This window comes from Lontra canadensis, unplaced genomic scaffold (genome assembly GCF_010015895.1).
Source record: "Lontra canadensis isolate GAN:19392208 unplaced genomic scaffold, GSC_riverotter_1.0 scaffold20, whole genome shotgun sequence".
Classification (NCBI taxonomy): Eukaryota; Metazoa; Chordata; class Mammalia; order Carnivora; family Mustelidae; genus Lontra; species Lontra canadensis.
The window spans coordinates 1,024,139-1,045,568 of NW_022631014.1; the positions used below are offsets into that span (position 1 = coordinate 1,024,139).

At 37.9% G+C, this 21,430-nt stretch overlaps 1 protein-coding gene and 1 long non-coding RNA gene across 3 annotated transcripts in view; one reads left to right on the forward strand and one right to left on the reverse strand.

Moving 5' to 3' along the window:
• The window catches only part of TBC1D5 (TBC1 domain family member 5), a 536,635-nt gene extending 519,827 nt beyond the window's left edge, over window positions 1-16,808 (reverse strand). Inside the window, exon 1 of one of the 2 annotated variants that reach the window (XM_032860919.1) lies at window positions 16,747-16,808. The gene's annotated coding sequence lies outside the window, so the exon portion shown is untranslated. The remainder of the gene's footprint in view (window positions 1-16,746) is intronic. The other variant, XM_032860922.1, reaches the window with a different exon arrangement.
• Window positions 16,301-20,009, forward strand: LOC116869643. The gene is made up of 2 exons (XR_004383081.1): window positions 16,301-16,623; window positions 18,564-20,009. It is a non-coding gene; the product is annotated as an uncharacterized LOC116869643 (long non-coding RNA).
• The last annotated feature ends 1,421 nt before the right edge of the window (window positions 20,010-21,430 follow it).

Consider the following 21,430-nt stretch of genomic DNA (forward strand, 5'->3'; position numbering starts at 1 on the left):
TTCAGTCCTTTTTCAAGACAAATCCAACAAGACTAATCAGTTAAAAGACATACCTTTAACCATTAATCTTATCTCATAAATTGTTTAAAACATCATAAAATGTTAAAGTGAAAAGAACTGCTTTAAATATAAATAATAAGAGCACAAGTGTAAAGCGTTCAGTGTTAACAAATGATTTTTACAGGACCTCTCAATTTCCCTTTCATATAATTACTACATGAAATTCCCTAAGTAGAACTAGTCTAATAAAATAACTCAGTAACCATTCACCATCTATAAAACATTTCAGGAAATGAAACACCCCTAAAGCACAGAAAACATCTATTATTTAGTTTTATTTTGTGACTACGTCTTAATCACTGAAATTGTTCTAGATCACCATAGAAAGGTATTATACGATAATCTCCCAAACTAAAGCAAAAGATCAATTTAAGATTACAGACTTCGGAAGAACAAGATATGTGAAGGAAAAGGGACCTGACATTAACAACAACAAGCATTTCCTGAGTAACTATCCACTACCAGCCATTTTACATAAATCACCTCATTTTACTTAAAACCCCAAGGCAATGTCAGAGTGAGGAAATGAAAACCCAAAAAGGTTACATAGTTTTTCCAAGCAACTTAACCAGCAACTAGTAGAAGTAAAATTTGAGTTCAGTCTTATCTAGCTCTAAAGCCTGGTTCTCCCTTGCTTTCTCTGGAAATTGTTCCCTGTGGGGGACTTAAAGCTAAAAATGAACCAAAGATTTAAAAAAAAAAAAAAAAAAAAAAAAAAAAGGTTAAAATGACAGGACAATCTGTAGCCAATATTTTAAATCGTACTTATTATCAAACTCCCACACATTTTTTACATAAATAATACTTGTATAACTAAAAAGAGCATCAACTATGTGTGAAGATCTGCAAATAACAGATAAAACCTACCTAGAAAAGTTCATAATTACCAATTAATTTTTCACTGATACAGAAGTTCAAAAATGAGATCAGCCTCCCCAAGCTACCAGCCAACCTACTACCCTCATTTTGTACATTTTACTTATCATCATATGCTGATAGAATAGCCTTGTCAGATCATCTTGCTTAATTATTCCTCCTAGTTGTCTGATTAATGTCTTAAAATTTCGTGAAATCTGAGTTATTATCCTAGCCCCTTTGTGCAAAATTTTGACATCTGCTTTCTAGTTAATATGCAGCAACCCATAACCTCTATGTTGATATTATTCCTTTCTAAAAAATACCTACTCCACGGAGAGAATACAGTTTACATCACAACTCAGTACACAAATACATGTTATACAACTGAAAGAAAAATTTAATAACCATATTTACACTCATTATACACAATGCACCTAATATTTTCTAATTTGTTTTAATGCTGGAAGCAACCCACTAAACTGATCTCACAAATCACTAACATGCTATTAGAACACCACTCTAGAACCCAACCCCATTAAGAAAGTGCTGACATGATGGGGGCATTTTTCCTTCCTGTTTCTTTCCAAACTAAAGGAGAAAAAAGTCAATGAGAAAAGAAAAATAAAGATGAAAGGTACTACATGCCTCCAAAAGTTTTCCCTAAAGCATAATTCTTGGGAATTATTTTTACAACATACTAACATTTTATCATTATGGTAAAATATACAGAACATGAAATTTACCATTTTAGCCATTTTTAATTGTGTAATTTGGTGGCATTAAGTACATTCACAATGGTACCACCATCATTTTCCATTTTCAGAACTTTCACATCATTCCAAATAGAAGCTCTGTACCAATTAAAGCAGTAACTCCCTGCTTCCCCTCCCCTAACCCCTGGTAAACTCTAATTTTTAAAATAAGATTTTATAAACATATATTAAAAAGTGAAAATAAAATCACAAACCCCTATAGACACATGACCCAGACTCAACAAATTATCAAATGTTGCTATAATTATTTGTTTATCCCAAACCTGCTGTCATTTTAGACCCTACTTACTTAGAAAATATAGGAAAAAAAACACCAGATTCTTTCTTACATAACCACAGTTATCATCGCAGCTAACAATATTAACAAGAATTCCTTGTTATCATTAAACTTTGAAATTTTATTAATATAATCAATCTAATTATAAAAATACTTGTTTTCACCAAACTTTTCACTGATCTTCTCAAAACTGCAATGATTTCTGAATAATTTCATGTGTAACTGCTTAATAAAAGATAATTATGATTCAAGACTAAAAACACCACAATGTTTCAAATGAAAACTTTTGGAGAAATTCTACAGAGACTATGGATTTCCACTAAAAACACAATATTATTTAGCATGTCATAAATGGAATGTTTTCTCAGTAAAACACCACAAAAGCAACCCAGTGAAATCTGATATCATCATCATTATTTTATATAAGCAGTCATTACTAACTAGAAAAGCCTACATTACGCTAGTGTTATTTTTTAATGACTACTAGATGAACTTGAAAAAAACACCTAAATTACTTTTTTTTTAACCTATCAGTGTTCTTAATAGTATTGTAAAATGTGAACATATAATTATAACTACAAACCTCTTCAGTTCTGCAAAAAAGTCAAACTAGAGCACTAAAAAGACATGAATAAATCCTGGCTTAAAACTATAGTAACAATTTCTCTTCCTATGAAGAATGACTTTGATTCACAAAGAGTTTGATATCATGAAATAACACTCATTTTCAAAATATAAAAGATTGGAAAAGATGAAAGACAAAACAGGGCTCATTCAAATTTAACCTATAATTTTTCACACAGTACAACTACTAGTTAAAAAGAAATTATCAGTCTGTAGACTATAAACAACCAAAGCTCAAAATATGAAATACAAAGTCAAATGTAAACAAGAAAAAAAATGTCTACATGCGTTTCATACAGTATCTTCTCTAATCCTATATATTTTTACTAATGCAAAATATATCAGCTTAGAAAGTATAATCTTAAGGTTCTTTAAAGTTTGTGATTACAAGGGATTACCTCCAAGATCAAAAGCAGCACTGGAGGAATACCAGTATCACATGATCTAACTGCCCAAAAATCTGCTACTATTCAATTTCTGCATCACATGAGTATCTCACATAAATCAAGAAAATTAAAACACTTACATGTTTAATAGGAAGCATTTGTGATTCTACTTAAAGTTTTGTCACTATCTTTACCCAAACCCTTTTCAAAGTATTTGACTGGCAATCCTAGAACTTCTTGAAAGATAAGCAATGCCTAATTTGTTTTTAGTCATTGTCTTTATAACTTGAATAAACTCAAAAGCTACAAATGTAACATATTACTACAACCAACGTTCTAAAAATGTCAAGTTCCAAAAATAAAAACTCCTGAATTGTCTTCATTATATAATTTTTAAAGTTTGCTATAAGAAGGATGGTTTAAAAATGCAATCAGCTAATATGCTCTATATAATTATCACTACTCAATGAGGGGAAATGTCTATATGTTGAATAAAGAGTAAAAAAATAAAATAATTTGCAGGGTACACAAGTAATCCCAACATTATAAAAGATTCTATATCACATCTGGACTACAAGCAACAAAAAGAGGGGGAAAAAAGAGAGAGAAAGGAAAATGTAGGTCTAAATATTTTATGAAGAAGTCAGATTCCCAATTCAAATAGCAATAATTAGAGTGCTCTGATGGCTCTTACTCTAAATTACTGGAGGCCAACAAATTTTTTTAACTTCTGAAAAGTACAGTGAACTTTTTAAGCACATTCTTTATAAACATTTTATGGACCAAATTACTAAAATATTCAGGTTTACCATAAATTAACTGTCATCAAGAACTTCAACCTCAGGACACAAAAATACATATACACACACAGAGAGAAAAATATAAATATATATTGTGTGAATATACAGCAATCTTTTTAACTTTCTAAAGAAAGTCACTGATTTTACCTTCCCTGTTACTTGCCATGAAGAATGTAAAGTTGTCTAATTTGTAGGCACCATACACAGCTGATCTGGTACAAAATTAATCACCAAATCAGTAAGTGAAGCCACATTCTGACAATTTCTGAACTTCAAAAAATATTATCATCAGTGTCTATGACTCTCCAACACTAAAAGTATGACTCTTTGATATCACTTGTACAGAAAAAAATTTCAAATTTCTTGCCAGATTCAATTCACTTATCTGTGTTACTCATTAGTAACAATTAGTTGAGAACCCAGTAAGAGTCATAGAACTGTACTCAGTGCTTTCTACAAACATTACTCTATTCCTCACTGTATTATACACTTGCAAAGTATCCCTATTTTACAAATGAGAAAACTAAGTATCAGAAGATTTAAGTCACATCATCAAGACTGAATTACTAAATGGTAGAACCAGATTCTAATCCAAGTCCATCTAATCAACTTTAAGGTCTGTGTGCTCTTCCCACCACTGTAGACAAGCATTTATGCTAACCTTGTTCATGGATTTAGAAGTATCTCCCACTCTTTTTTTCCTACAGAAATTTATATTTAGGACTGGGAAAGGAGAATAAAGTACATGAATTACTTTTGCAAACACCAAGACACAATTTCCTCCAAATTCTTCTTTTGACTTATATCATTTCAAATATGAATATTAAAAATTGCATCACTGGTTCAGCAAGACTTAAAGGCATGCATTAATTACCACAAAAGACTTCTTACAACAATACTGAAGATTCTAAATAGATCAAAGATCCAAAAAGTTGGAATATATTGGTAAAAGTATTGCCAAAGAGTAGCTCTGTTTACCAAGTATAAACTCAACAACTTTCTAAGAATAGAAGCTCAAAATTGGTTATGTTAAAAGTCTTCATTCTAAATACTAGGATCAATGAGAAAAACAGATCTATACATTTCTTCACAGAGACTACCTTACAGATCCATTTGAAAATGTCATTATTATGCCCTTCTTCCTGGAAGTTATTTTCTTTAGTTTTAGAATACTACATCAGCAACTTCTTCCCACCACACTGAGATATTATCCCACTGTTTTCTGGCTTCCATCTCTGTTCCTGAGCAGTCAGCTGTCAGTGTAACCACTACAGCTCCTTTAAACCCGATCCATCTTTTGTTCTCTGCCAACTGTTAAGATATTCTGTTTCTGTGTTCTCCACGTTACTATGATGTGTCTAGATGTGTACTTAAAATTCTCAGAACTTCTTAAATCCATGGACTGGTGTTTTTCTCAGCTCTGAAAAATGCTCAGCCATTCTCTCTTCAAACACTGCTTCCCTTCCTATTATTTCTCCCTTCTACAATTAGAAAACTGACAAAATACTGTTAGACCTTCTCATTCTTTGTCCTATATACTGTAATCTCTTCCTTTTTATCCATTTCCTTATCTTTCTATTCTACATTCTGAACAATTTATGTCCAGTTCATTGGTTCTCTTTAGTTGTATTCAATCTACTGCTAACCACATCCACTGAGTTTTTTGTTTTGTTTTTAAGATTTTATTATCTGAGATAGAGAGTGACATGCACACAAGCCGGGGACTGGGAGAAGCAAAGGGAGAGGGATAAGCAGACTTCACACCGAGCACAGAACCCAACATGGGGCTCGATCTCACAACCCTGATCATGACCTGCCAAAAATCGAGAATAGGATACTTAACTGACTCAGCCATCCAGGCACCCCTCTATTGAGTTTTTCATTGTAATTACTAAACTTTTTATTTCTATAAGTTTTGTTCAGGTCTTTTTCAAATCTCTCAAGTTTCTGATTGCCTGCAGATATTTTCTACCTTTCTGTAAACCAAACAAACAGTTGTTTTATCATCTCTGTTTACTAAGTCCAAAATCTGAAGTTGTTATGGGTTCATTTCTGTCAACTGTTTCTGCTGCTTCCTACCCATAGTACTTTATTTCCTTGTTTGCTTGGCTATATTTTATTGTGAGATAATTCTTTAGAAAAATGTTTATGGACCAAAGACAAAATGTATTCAACCTGAGAGGACTTTCATTTCTTCTGCCCAGCACCTAGAACCACCTTCAAATTCACAATTTGAGATTCTGTTAGACCAGGAGACACTGAATTTGAGCTGCAAAGGAAGGCTTATGGTTATAACTTCTTAGGAACAGATACTTTTTTTCAAGTCCAAAGCAAATATTCTAACAGCCTCCTGTAAGCAAGAACATGAGAAGAGTTTTAATCTTGGTTTAACCATACTCTCTGACCATAGCTCTTTTGGAGTCCAGTTTTATAGGGAAAGAATATCCTATTACACTCCCCTCCCTGGGCATGTAGGGGCTTTAATTTCTACACCCTGTGCTTTGTGAGGCCCTCAAAACTAAAGTAAATTTTCCTAGAATGTGGGAAAAGCAGTTTTAATATTCTGCTTCTCTAAACTCCTGCTTTCATGTACATTTTGACCTGGTAATTTCTCACTATCATGTTTGTTCCTAAGGAAAAAAAATTTCTAGCATTTCTATATCTTTTCAGGGAATTACTTTTATCTATATACTACAGCTGATCATATTACCTTATTTTCAATTTTAATAGATTTCACATTTTTATATTTCAATCACTAAAAGTTTTATTTTGTGGGTAAAACTAAACACTGTGTAATAACTTCTCTTTATTCAGCTTGATTAACGGGTATAATCTAGGATAGAATGTTCCCAAACCCAGAAACAGATCAATTCTATTATAAGACCATTAAGAGATGGATAGATTCTGAAATTCATTCCCTACATATCTGTATAAATGCTATGGAATTTATTAGTCTATTGATTTTTTTTTCTCCACCAGACACATGTATAATATATAAAAATTCTGTATCTGAAGCTATCAGAAGATTAGCCAAAGTGGTAAAAAGACAACGAATAAGGAACTGAGTGTAATCTAATTTCTGCCAAGAAATAGAATAGTAAAGAAAAAGACTAATATGTGGAACTACATAAAAATTCAGAAATTCTTTATAAGAATTTTAAAAATGCATAAGCAAAATTAAAAGACAAAATTGAAAATATCTGCAATATATATATGACAGGCAAAGAGTTAACATCTAGAATATGCAAAGAGCTCTTGAAAATCAACAACTAAAACCCAAAAAGGCATTAAAACAATAACATAAAAGCAATCTATCAATCTATGCCAAGACATTAACCAAAAGCAATGATTTATAATACCTTCTGGTAGCAAGTTATGGGCAAATATAATTTATACTCTGCACTAAAGTTAGGGTATAAATAACTCAAGTTAGGGTATAAAGTTAGGGTATAAAGTTAGGGTATCTTTCTATTAGGCCATTTGGCAATAAGAATCAAAATCTAAATTATGTATTCCCTTTATACAATAGTCCCATTTCTTAAACACACACACACAAATAATAATCCCATTTCTACCAGAATCAACTGCCAGCCATGTGAATAAGCCATATTGGAACTGGAAACTCCAACCTCCAGTGAGCCTACACCAAGCAAAACAGAGATCAACTAACCCTACCAAATCCTATACAAATTATAAAATCATGAGTAAATAAATATTACTGTTGTCATAAGGTGCTAAGTTTTGGAGGGGGTTTAATCACACAGCAGTCAATAACTGGAACAGTCTCTTATTTACTGCTATATATTCAGCATTTAAAACAGTGCATGGTATGGGACACCTACTTTTAATAGTCACAGCTTCAGGAGTATGAGTAAAGATGGCATAGATAGTTTTGGTAGTGACAGAGCAGTCAGAAGTGGGACAAAGACTGTTAGGTAAAAAGACAGTTATAATACATAATAAATGTTATGTTGTAGTACAGCATATCTGCCCAGACAGGAAAGGACAACACAGTGGTGTAAGACTCAGTGGTGTAAGACGCTCTGTAGAAAACTGATATTTCAGCTAGGACCTCACAAGAGTTAGTAAAATCAAGAGATATATTATTCCAGGCTTGAAGTAAGCAAAATCCTAAATAGTTCCAAAAACTCAAAGATTTCAGTGTTTTATAATGAAATCATACGGGAGGCAGAAGGAGACACAAGACTGAGCAATGTGATGGAAGGGTACTGAAAGGTTTTAAGCTATAGACTAAGAGAATCAGCTGAAAGCTCATAAAGATCACCTGGATCCTGGGACACCAGTCAGAAAACCCTACAGAGACAAAGGAAAAAGATGATGATCTGGAGATGATATACCAGAGCAGGAGTAGTGGGCATAAAGAGACAATGGATTCAAGACTCAACAATCCACTGAGACTGATGCCATTACATGATGATTTGTGGAATAAAAGGTGTCTATCAGGGTTCTGGCTTCAACAACCAGAAAGATGGTGGAGTCATCCACTGGAGCTAATTTATGTGGGAGGGGCAATAGCTTTTATAAGAGAAGATGGTAAATTCAGTTGCAAATGTTATGAACATGAGCAGTCTGTGGGCCATCAAAAGTTTAGTTATACAACAAACAACCAAATATACAGGTCTAAAGCTCACAAAAGAAATCAGGATTGGAGATCTAAGATTATAGACTCTTCAGGAGCTTTTTCTCTCTTTATAACATTAATCTCTCACTATCTCCTCAGTCACTCAGATATTATTCTACAATTCTCTCACAATTTATAAAGTATCTCTCTCTAATTGTATTAATGCTTCCAAAACAGTGGTGTTACATTATGAGGAAACCCAAGTTTAATCAATGTTTTGCCACACCCTTTGTAAGGCAGGATGGGTGATGGCCACTGGTTCTCACCATTATGCAGGCAGTTTTAGTGACAAAAAGGAAGGAAATTAGGGAACTGTTCAGGACTACTTCACAGACCAGGGGAAAGCATCTGTAAGCCTGAGCAGAGCAGAAACGAGGTAGTGGAGCTATTCTCTGAAAGATAAAATGAAGTGCATCTGAAAAATAAATAGGAAGCCAGAAAATCATTATAAGGGCAAAGAAATACAAAAGGATAACTAGAGAGTAGAAGGGGACAGAGAAAAAAGAAATACATCCAGGCACTTCCCCATCCCCACCTTTCCTATTTTGTTCCTATCTTCATTGCTTCCTGGTCTATCACTTCCCAATGGCTTCCATTACACTCCGTTCTAACAATTACATAACTTGGTTTGGAGAACTTTAAGTAAACCATAGCAAGACCACAGCTTGAAAAGAAAATTCACCATAAAATTGGAAAATTATACTACCTGACCAGAGAAAGAAAATCATGATACCTGAGATACTACAGATATATAAACCCAATATTGCACAGCTTGATTTCTGTAGTCTATCAGTATTCCCTTTTAATTTCTACCAAATCACAAAGAAAGAAATCTTCAAGCTCTAAGGAGATGAAAATGTAAAACCTCAGAATAATTGTTTGGGCAGTGCAGCTAGACAGCCACAATTAAGAAGGAAGCTGCAGGCGCTTTAACTTAAAGTACCAAAGTGTTGTGTATTACCATGAGTATTTTGACATAAAAGGAGAATCACAAAACTTCTGAGCCAGAAGGGTCCTTAGAGATTATCACAAAGTACCATAGACTGAAAGGCTTATAAACAACAGAAATTGATTTCTCACAGTTCTGGGGTCTGAACTCCGAGACCAGCAAGGTCAAGTTCTGGATCTAAGTCCTTGTCCAGGCTGCAGACTGCTGACTTCTCATTTTATCTTTACTTGCCAGAGAAAAGAAGCACTCTCTCTTGACTCTTATAATGGCACTAATCCCATTCGTGAGGTCTCCACCCTCATTACCTCATCTAATCGTAATTACTTCCCAAAAGCCTCACCACCTAATACCAACACATGGGAGAGTGAGGGAGCAGGGTTTCAACCTACAAATTTTGGGGGGACACATTCAGTCCACAAGAGAGATCACTTGGTGAAGTGGTTTCCAAATATTTTTAAATCCTTCTTAGAACTGAGTAGATCAATTCACAGTGACACCGTATCAAAACACCATATTTCAAGTCAATGAAATTAAGAAAATCATTCCAACACAGCTTCCACAAATGAAAATTAATCATGGGAAAAAAAAAAAAAAAACAACTCTACAAAAATGGCTGATATCAGATGGTATGCTTATCTACTTGGAAAATGTAAGACAATCAACTGAAAACCAGTTATAATAAATAGATTCAGAAAGTGACTAATTACAAAATACACCCACAAAATATCAATGGTTCTTCTATTGACCAGCAATAGTCAGGTAGAAAACACACACACACACGGAGAAAAATCTCATTTCCACCAATAACAAATAAAACACTGTGGGACTGAGTAGAAGACAAAACGATAAAATTTCTGATATACATACAGAAAGAATAAATCAGTCATTCAGTAGTACTGAGAAAACTAATCAAAAGCTTAAAAATTTAGTACACTCTATTTCACACTATACACCTAACCATGTTCTGGAATAACTGTAAATTCAAAATTTTAAACTGAAACTATGAAAATAGTTTAAAATATAAATTAATAACTATATAAACAAAAGATAGGAAAAGCCTACAAGATTCATAAAGGAAGAACAAGATTTAACTACATAAATGCTAAAGTCTATAAGAAGGCAGAAGAGGAAGAGGTATAAAGTCAAGGATGCCCAAATAAAGCCTAAATAAAATAAAGATGAAAATACCCAATAACCACAAGTACAGGACCTCTCAGCTTTGTAGTTAACGGTAAAGTGGTACAATTTGGTCCTGTGTTTCAAAACTATTAAACATGGGCATATCTTTGGACCTACTAATAATTCCACTCACAACAATTTTCCCTAAATAAATCATAATGCATAGGCACAAAGGAACATTAGCTACAATAATGTTCAGTGTAGCACAGCCTGTCATGTAAGGATTTAAAGGAATCTAGGTGTCCAAGAATGGAGGACTACTAACAGCACCTTCACATAATGAAACAGTCCTAGAACTACTAAAAAGTGTGTAGAAGAGTAACATCATTAGTAACATAAAATATTAAAGGAAAAACACACACAAGTAATAAAATAACAAACCCACTTTTAGTTTAAAAAACAGGTGTATCTACACGTGTTTATCCATATATACCTACGATACACATACACACACAGAGCACAGGTAAAAAAGTTAAAATTAACCCCTGAACTACTAAGAGTAATGAAGACTGGAGAGAGGAGGCAATTTATCACAAGCTTCCCTATGCCATGCATACCGACCTATCAAAATGAGTATTCTCACTACAAGACTCCTGGACTTCATGAAGAAAAATGTCTAGTTTAACCAACGCACAGAGAAAGTGGTACCATCTACCCATCTCCTACCAACTCCACCTTCTCTCCCAACCTCCACAAGAATCCAGAGCAATCAATCCACCATCTCACCCCAGGGTGGCAAGAGATATAATGTTAGTAATTCCTCTTGGATTCCTAGAAGTTAGCTACTGGAATACCTCCAAAGGTACCTATTCTGGGAAACCTGAAGGGGTCCATTCTGATCCCCACTAATTACCAGCAAACAGAATGCACCCATCTAGAGCCAGAACCTGTAACTTAGGCTCAGTCTTCTTGCAGTGCTATACCACCCAACTCCACCAGAAGGCAGTTCCATCTCACCGCCCCCAAGGTGGTTACATAGAAGTGGGGGGTTTACCTCTCCCTGAACTAATTATTTTGAAGATCAGTATTTATAAGTAGAGACCCAAACTGCTTTTAGTTCAACCTTTTTATCTTACTTAGATGTTTAATAACAGTAAGAAAACTTGGTTGCTAACCAACATTTGCAACTCGGTTTTCTAAACTAATACTTGCAGTACAAATTTGACTTTTTTTTTTTTTCAGCCTCTCTCAAGACAACATAACCCCCAAGAGAACTGAAGAAATTCCCAATAGTGCAGACCATTTGACCTTTGATAATTTGTTTTTATAACATTTTTACAATAGGCATTACCTTTTGTAATAGAAAAAAAAAGTTCTAATGTCAGGCTAAGCTATTATACTGTAATTATTCAACCCAAGATATTCATGCACAACATTTTCTTTAGATATACCACAACTAGTCTGTCATAAATTATCATACAAAACTAAATATAATCATTTTTAAAAAGCAAACCATTCTCGGGGATGTCTGGGTGGCTCAGTCAGTTAAGCAGCTGCCTTCAGCTAGGTCATGATCCCAGGGTCCTGGGATCGAGTGCCACATCGGGCTCCTTGCTCCTCAGGGAGTCTGCTTCTCCCTCTGCCTCTGCCTGCCACTCTGCCTGCCTATACTTTCTCTATCTCTCTGACAATTAAATAAAATCTTTAATAAATAAATAAATAAATAAATAAATAAATAAATATAAAAAGCAAACCATTCTCAATGTAGACTTCATGACCCATAAAATGGTAAATATAAGTATTCCTGTCAACACAAATCTATAAAAACTTGCAATCATCTATAATGCCTCTTTCAAATCTCCTCAGTCTATTTTGTCTCAAAAAAGTAACCCAATAATCACCTTCCCTAGGCAACGGAGTCAAGAAAAATTATAAATCCACAATTACTAAATATCTTCATGGAGTCAGAGACACCACATGTAGCACAATAACTGAATGATACGATCTTCAGAGGTTTTTCGTCCAAACTAGGGGACACTTAATGAGCATCTTTTGCATGCCAGGTCCCATGACAGGTGCTAAAAATAGAAAATGCTAACACACAAATCCCATAATCCAGTTCTTTTTCTAATCAAAGAGACAGGTACTATGATAAAATACAGAGAGACAGAGATCCCAACCCCTTATCTCCAATTCCAAAAATCCAAAAAACTCTGAAAACTAAAACTGTTTTCTAAGCTGTCAACAAAACACAGCCTAACTAACAGGAGGCTTTTTATGATCTTTTTTATTCTACTTAGTGTGAACATGTATAAATTTGCTGGGAAAATTAATGTGTACAACTATGGGGTGATTGTTCCTATCCACAGGAGGTTTCAGGACATAAAGCATATGCCCTATATTAATTCTCTAAATTTCAAAAATTTTACTTCTGAGACACATATGTCACCCTGGGTTTTAGATAAGGGGCTGTAGATCAAGTCTGGAGTATGCACAGACAGATGGATTATTTCAAGGAGCAAAGGAGTCTGCTGAGGGAGGTAAAAGTTATACTCAGCAGAGCCTTCATAAATAAGATGACCTTGTTCTAGGCTTCACAACACTACACTAGAAAATTTTAAACCAATCCTTTCACACCACCACTGAAAACATCTTCTATTTCTATAGCTTTACTTCCTTATTTTGAAAGATCTGAGCAGCAAAACCATATTTATTTATATTTAATCCCCCAAAGGGATAAGAGCATTATTATACCAACTCTGTATTTAATCCAAAAAATACAAACTTTCTGTTTTGCTGGCCCATACAGCTTCATACCAAATAAATTCCAAATACCAAACAATTCCCATGAAGTTCATTCAAATACAGTCAGTCTTGGTTATGTGGATATGATCAACCACACTGTAGATTATCCATAGTAAAACAGAGTATCTAACACTTCCATGATAGCATTACCTATGTGTCAGACACCAAGCATTATATATGTATATATACTATACATATATATATACACACATACACACACACACAAATATACTCATTTAATCCTCAAATCAATTTTCTGGGGTACTTATTATTATCATCCTCACTTTAAAGTTGAGAAAACTAAGGCACTATGAGGCTAAGTAACTGACCAGCATAACATTACAACAGACAGACATCACAACACAGTATGAACTTCGAGAAAACCTTTACAACAGGGATTTGTTGTTATACTGACTTGCTTCCCAAATTATTATCCCAATTAATGAAGAATCAATGCTACTAGAATCAGCCCATAGGGCCTTCTCCTCTCACTTCCTCCTCCCACAACTGCCCACAGCCACAAAATCTCACTTCTCTAGTTCCAGTACACACACACTGTAACACTACTGCCATTCTAATCATCTGTCCACATTAAGAGAAATGTCTTAGACCAAGCGTACCAGCACCACTCCTCAGGCTGGTGCTGATACAGGACAAAGCTTTCATCGGTCAGAGACAAAAGGACACTGAAGTTGTCCTTATGACTTTCCCATTGTTAAAATATGATAACAGTGACTCATGCTTAGATTGTTATCGTCCTTACTGGTCAAATAAAAAAAATCAGTGACCCATCAATGCCCCCCCCACAAAAAATCCTAAATATTAGGATAACAAATACAAGATAGGTCTACTATGTATGCATAGAGGGGGAAAAGGGGTGGAAGGTGGAAGAGAAGCATAGGCAAAAATGAAGAACAAAAACTTGCAGAGTCAAAAGGAAGCAGACACTACTTTCACATTTACTAGTGACTTAGAGACTTGAAAGAGATCGGCCTGGTAGACAGGTGCAAACAAATAAAGCTTTGCAAATTTCAGTATCTTTTTCAGGAAAGATTACAAGCATTGAGGCAAGTTTTCATTATACGATGGGGGAAATTTTTCAAAAGATGAGAAGTTTGGATTTTAAAATGAAAGAGAATCTCATAATTTTCAACAATACTAGGAAAAGGGAATTTTGAAAGGTATCATTAATTTATTTTCTTCCATAAAAGCTACATTCAGAAGATTTAATATTAAAGTATGGACTGTAGAGTCAGCCAGAGCCACAGCTCTGTGTTAGCATAGGATTTTTATCCTCTCTCTGCTTCAGTTTCCTTAAAGATTGTTGTGAGCATCATAGGAGTTAAAATACATAAATTGCTTAGAACAGTGTCTAGCACTTCGTGCTTCAAAAGCATGGTCATAAATATTATTTAAGAACATGAAGCGATGGCAAAGTAAGGACTAGAATGAAAAGTATAAAAATTACGGTGCTAAAAGCAATTAATGTTACATTTCAATAAAGTTTTTTAAAAGTTAGGTACAACCATTTTTACAGACATAAGGTATGAGGTTAAGTATGACACTTTTCAACTTTTCAATTTACATTTTCTTGATGAGATTAGGGAAAAAATCTGAATCCATTTAGGATAATCTCAACAGGTGGAGACCCTAAATTCTTTACAAGTTTGTTTCCAAGGCTCAGGAATGCATTGCTCAACTGAGGCTGCATCTGAGAGAAAAAGCAAACACTCAATACTTTCATTAATAAAAGAAAATTTTATCCCAGCAACGGATTCAGAGACACAGGACTCATAGTCCATAAGTTGATAAAACCCAACTACCCAGAGCTGAGTCCTTCAGCTAGAAGTACACCAGGCTTCCACAGAAAATTCACAGGCCAGGTGATATACGCACCACAGCATGCACAAGAGGCATCCTCACTTCTCCAGGTTGGGCAACTCACTCCAACTACTATTCCCTCCCCTGGAATCCCAACACAGCCTGCTCACCTTTCATAAAGGAGCGCCCTAAGAGGAACTTTGTCAGGTCATCCTACCTTTTGCTTTCTCTCAAACCACCTCTACACTCAGGATGAATTAAAGCACTTAATCATTGACGTTTACTACTCAAGAACTGTTCCTTGTCCAGCACCACCCAGGAGCTTATAAGAAATGCAGAATATCAAGATACATCACAGACCTACTAAATCAGAATTTGCGTTTTAAAGGAGAGCCCCAAGGGATTCCTACGCATATTAAAGACGGAGAAGCACTTGTTTGATTCTACTGCAGATAGTTGTAAAAATTTAAAATGCTCAAGTTTACATCTGAATTTAGAGATATAGTATGAAAATTCCAAGACGTGGAATCAGAAAAGCTCATTTAGAGAAATGACTAACATACAAATGAATGTAAGTGATCAAAGGTTTGTTTTCAACAATGCCTACATTTACTACTACCTGCTTTAAGTCAGTATTTTGTGCAACAGCGCACTAATAATATAGTTTCTTTGTACTATATTCTTTTGTACAAAGTACAAATAATGACTGGTTCTAGAAATCTCTGCGCAATCGGGCCCAAAGCCGTGCAACCTGTACGCTACAATTTCGGGATTTAGTCCAATTCGGAGTTGACAAATAGAAGTCATTCCCGAAAATCATTCAGAAAAAAAAATCTGAAGGATGTGAACTTTAAATCATATCCCTGAAACTAAAACTAGTTAACAGGTATTGAACGAACTCTAGGTCATTTATAGAACCAAAAATTGTTTAGGTCTGTGTTCGTTTTTCCAGGAAAAGGAGGGGAAGGAGGGATCAACTTTCACAAAGTTTTTCTTATATCCTTAAAGGCCTCAACTTGCATGTTCTTACAGGTGAATAAACTTAAGTCGTACTAACACAGGGTAACGTTGCTCTCCTCAAAGACGAAAGGCTTCTCTAGTCCAAAAGCTGCATTTTTAAAAGGTTTGGGGATTCCGGGCCCGTTTCGCTTCCGGCCTAGGAAGGAAGCGTGCCGCACACGGCTGATAGGAACGGGAAATTTACCAAGTAGGAAGTTGAGCCACAATCCAACCACCAGGCTCTGATCACTCGCAGCAGTTGGCTTTGCAGCCTAGACCCCAACCTCCCGAGGCAGGGAAGGCAGGCGGACTGGTGGAAGCAGCCCCCTCGCCCAACCCGCCCTGGAGCCAGAGGAGCCGCCCTCCCGCCACCCAACCCCCACGCCGACCCGGGAAGCGCACAAACGGGCGGTGCGACTACCCGTTCGCGGCGACAGCAGCAGCAGCACCCTCAGGCCCTCCCGTGAGACGGCGGCAGCTGCAGCAGCGGCGCTGGGAAAGGCGGGAATGGTCCTGAGAGGCAGAGGGGGAGGCCGGGGCGGGAGCGACTGCATGTGGGGCTGCACTGGAGGGAGGCGGAGGCGCTCAGGGGGCTCGGCTTTTTTTACGATTATCATCATCATCTCGTTTTACCTGTGGCGCAGAAAGGCTCCCCAGCTCCTACTCCCTGAATCCTCCTCCTCCTCCTCCTCCTCCTCCCCTCCTCTTTCTCTCTCTCTCCCTCAGTCTCTGCCGGGCGCTTGCGGAACCAGCTGGGCCCGGCCCGACCAGAAAGAGAACAGGGCGGGAGGGGGCCGCGGCGGCGGTGACCAGCGACCACGTGACCACGCTCGCGCCGTAACGGCGGCCGCCTCCTGCCGCGCGCCCTCCCCGCGCTCCACCTCTAATAACCCCGCGGCTCGAGCGCCCAGGACGCTGGTGCGCAGGCGCCCGCCCGCCCTGGAGGCTGCGCGGGCGCGCAACGCGCTCGCTCCCGGGGCCCAGTCTATGGGACCATGCGAGGCACGACGTGGGGAGTGAGCCGCAGGCCAAACCGTCTGCGGAGCCGGCCGGCTGCCAGTACGCATGCGCGGGAGGGCTCGTTCGACCCCCCCCCCCCCCCAGCAAACTTTCTCCTTGTCCTCTCTCTTGCGCCCCAACCTGCGTCCAGTTGTAGCCTTAGGAACCTGGTACCGAGACTTCACCACTCACACCCACCACCACCTCCCCAGGGTGGGACTGAGAGTAAGAGAGATGTCAGCCCCTGAGAAACTCCTAATAGGCTGGCCCTCCTGCCTCAGAATTTACATTTCCTAGTTGCGTGTAAATGGCCTGCTGGACGTTTTTTTACAGCTGAGTAGACTCCTGTTCATGCTTCAGGACCCAGCCTGTAACTTACTCCGAAACATACTCTACTCTCCTTTGGGGAAGTCATTAACATTTTATGCAGATCTACTTTGTTATAACCCACATAAATTTTGTTTTGTTTTGTTCTACAAATCCGCAACTAGGCTCAGATTTTATCTCTACTCTAAAAACCTAGGACAGTATGTGTCTTCAGCATTGTGGTATCTCAGTAAAATTCTGATGACTGTCAGAACACAGGCAATGCCTAAACTCTAGGTCTTTGTCCTCCACCTCTACTTACTCATGATTTAAGATTTCCTTTAACCTTAGCACATGGAATGCTGGTGTTTGTTTCTCGAATATGAAAGCCTTTAAATGGGAATGCTAATTAGAGTGGTAAATGCTTCACCTAGTAAAAAAGATTTATGGTCTTTTATTGGCCTATCTTCACAAAGAGCTCCAAAAGAAATTGATAGTGTTGAGTCCAGAAGAAGGGAACCAAGAAAGAAAAAGGTCAAATTTTCAAAGGTTAGCTAGCCTCCATGAAGGGTCCCCATGTGGGAGACCTTTGTTCAAAACCCTCCCCTTTGCACAGGGATTCCCTCGATTTCTGTTGGCCCTCTTTGTTGCAGGAGCTGGACAGGTCAACTTAATGCCTCTTGCCAAGTCTAATCAGGGCAAATAATTAAAATGTAAAAACTTATTAAATATCATTTCTGGCTAAGTCCTGTCATCATTACCTCTCATCGTTAAATGAGGTGAATACCTAGATGCTGTTCAGGAACTATAACTAGCAACAAAATTCCAGAAAATGTTGGGATAAATGCTAAGCAAGGAACAGTATTAACAAGGGCTTCTGAGAAACTAGGAAAATCACAGCCCTCAAGCCTCCAATCTGATAGGTCTGAAATGATGTTGATGGACTTTTTTCTACATTTACCAATATAGACACACACACAGTGACCCCACCTGATAGTTGCAGCTACCACCCAGGATATGCTAGTAGCACCCCATTCGAAATACATCCAGTCCAAGGTTCAGACTCTATGAGAAACTGTATTTTCGTGGCCTATGATAAACCCCAATATCCATGTGCTTGTGTAATACTCTCCCCTTGAATCTAGGCTGGACCTGTTACTGCTTTAAACAATAGAATGTGGCAAAACGACTGCCAGTTCCAGGCTGAAGCCATAAGAAGTCTTTGCAGTGACAACACTGAAATTTGCTGGAACCTGTACTCAGGGAAAACAGAAATGATTAAGAAGCCCCCCCACCTGTTTGTTTTCTGGGAAACAGCTTACCACAAAGAACCGCCCTTCTTGGTATGACTTAGATGGGACTCTGTCCACTCTTTCTCAAAAGACTGGCAGATGACTCCTTGTTTACCTGTGACAAGACCAAAAACAGATCTTTCCCTTTTTGCTTGAACCTGTTAACAAGGTCAGGCACAAACCCTTCAACATCCTTTGTCTCATGGATGATTAGCTGAGATTAGAACTGTTTGTTGCCTTGAAATTATCTAGACACAGACAAACATGCCCTGGCTGACTAAGACATCTCCTGATTACAAAACAATTCCAGCTGATGCAGGCTGAGGAGTCCAAGGACCCAGAGGGGTTCCCTCAAGACTAGCCAAGAAGGTCTTTGTCTTTGCACAGGATAGAAATCAAATGCAAGCCAAGAGGAGAGTTTATTGAAGACATAGAGTGCAGACAGAGCATCTGGGAGATGCTTTACTTGGGGTCTGTTGTTTTTATTGAGGACTGTGGTCTTGTGCACATGTCTTCTCAGACATCCAGGAACAAAGATGAGTGTTTAAATGTTTTCCATAAGTCATTTACACCCTGGAGCCAGGGATTTGGGGAAAATGTTCATGAAGACCCCACCTGGTCACTCCTTAGATGTTACCTATTATGCTGGAAGTCTCCAAAAAAATCATTAACTCCTTGACCTTTGCAAGGAAGATGTATACATTATCTGTACTATAAGGCATGTGTAGGGTGGGGATGTAGGTCCTAGTAAGAAAAGAGGCAGCAATAAAGCCATCCTTCATGGGGTTCCTTCAGTTTCCCTATCTCACAACTGTAAGTCATCCCACTGATAACCTGTCTACTGCTCCCTATAAAAGTACAAGGCAAAGCCCTGCTGAGACACTCTGATCTTCAAATCTAGGTACTCTCTCTATTGCAATAGTCTGCATAAAATCTATTTCCTTGTTCGTTCAGTTTTGTTTTTGACAACAGCTTCTGTTTTGCCCTTTCGAAGAAGAACCATGAAAGAAATCTAACTACTCCAAGACTGCCATGCTGTCAGAAGTCTCACCTAGCCATTTCAAGAGGCCAAATAGAGGAAAACTTGAGGACCTGGGCTAATCGCCCCAGCTGTGCTCCCATTGGACACAACACAACCTACCACGCATGTGAGTGAGTGAGCCATCTTAGAAGTGGATTCTCCAGCCCCATCAAGTTGCCCCAGCTGATGCCACATGGAACAGAGATGAGCTATTCTCCACCATGCCCAAATTGTAGAATTATGGACAAATAAATAAAAGTGTCATGTTAAACCCCTCAGTTTCATGGTAGGTAGATAGTTAGCAATAAGTAACCAGAGTATCCACCTGTCTGCTAGAGATGTGTTCCAAGTATCCTCACAGGCAACTCAAACCCAACCTGCTCAAACCGAGTTTTGCAAATCTCCTCCAAACCTGCCTCTATCTTTTGCTGGTAGTACACTCATCCCCCTGAGACTCCAAACAGACAACCTGGGAGCTTCCCCTGACTCCTCTTTATCCTACCACATTCATTCACGAAGTAATGGGCTTTTTTCTCCAGCTCCATGCACATCTCACCTCAGATCCTCTTCATCACTCTCCTGAATTACTGAGTACTGAGAATTAGTCAGGTTTTTCCATGTTGCAAGGAAGTGTCATACATGTACCCAGATTATCTTAGAGGTTTATTGTGGGGCAGGGACTGAAGAGATGTGGAAAACCAGCCCAGTCATCTTCCATCACCTATTTTGGGTGGTTTCAGGCTAGGAGGCCCAGCTGGCCTTTTGGAGAACCACAGAATAGCCCCATCCTTTAGGCCACAACGGTAGCTCTAGGGATTCAGCTTCTCTCTAACTTCTCACATCCTTAATCTACAAAAGAAAACCTGAGGGGTCTGTTAGTCCCTAAATGCTATAGAGTACCCTGACAGGGCTGAGACTGGCCTATAATCTAATCTTGGAAAAAGAAACTAAAATAATAAAGCTGATGATTAATAACTCCATAAAACATAAACATTATATGAAAATTCATTCTGAGTTATGCTACTTGTAATACAATTCATATTTTAAGGTACAAACAATAAATTTGAATTAACATCAGCATTCTTAGAAAAATGGCAATTAAGACACTTAATTTTGCTACAACTTGGTTCTCTTCCTTGGCATCTATGTGCATTCTCTGTCTCGGCATGACAGAGTGTGAAGTGCACACACACACAGACAAATGCAGATGTTCTCTAGGAAAGGTAGAAGCCCTCTCCTAGCCCTCTGCCTCTGGGGACACTCAGCCTGGACCCTTTCGGCCAGGGCAACATCCACATACCCCTTTCCCTCAACTCCACTCAACACATCTAGGTAAATAGGCCACATTCAGATGAAATTGCCGTAGGGACCTAGAATAACATAATAACAAGATGTACATTCTGCAATGTGGTGGTGAGAAGGTATGGTAAACATGGGCTGTGTGTGGAGCTGGCATTTGGAATCATCTCCTCCCTTAGTGAGTACCCGATAGAGCATCCAAGAAATATCTGCTCAGATTTCCTGCTCTAAGGAGGACAGCTGACTTTTAGCCTCAGCTGTTGTCTTGCCAGACCCACAAGTGTGTTTATGCTGAGATCATATTTCCCCTGGGCTCTTCCTAGTCAGTGAATGAGCACAGCAGGGGTATTAGTGCAGGCCCATTGTTGAGGGATGCAGGATTCCTCTAATGGGCTGCTTT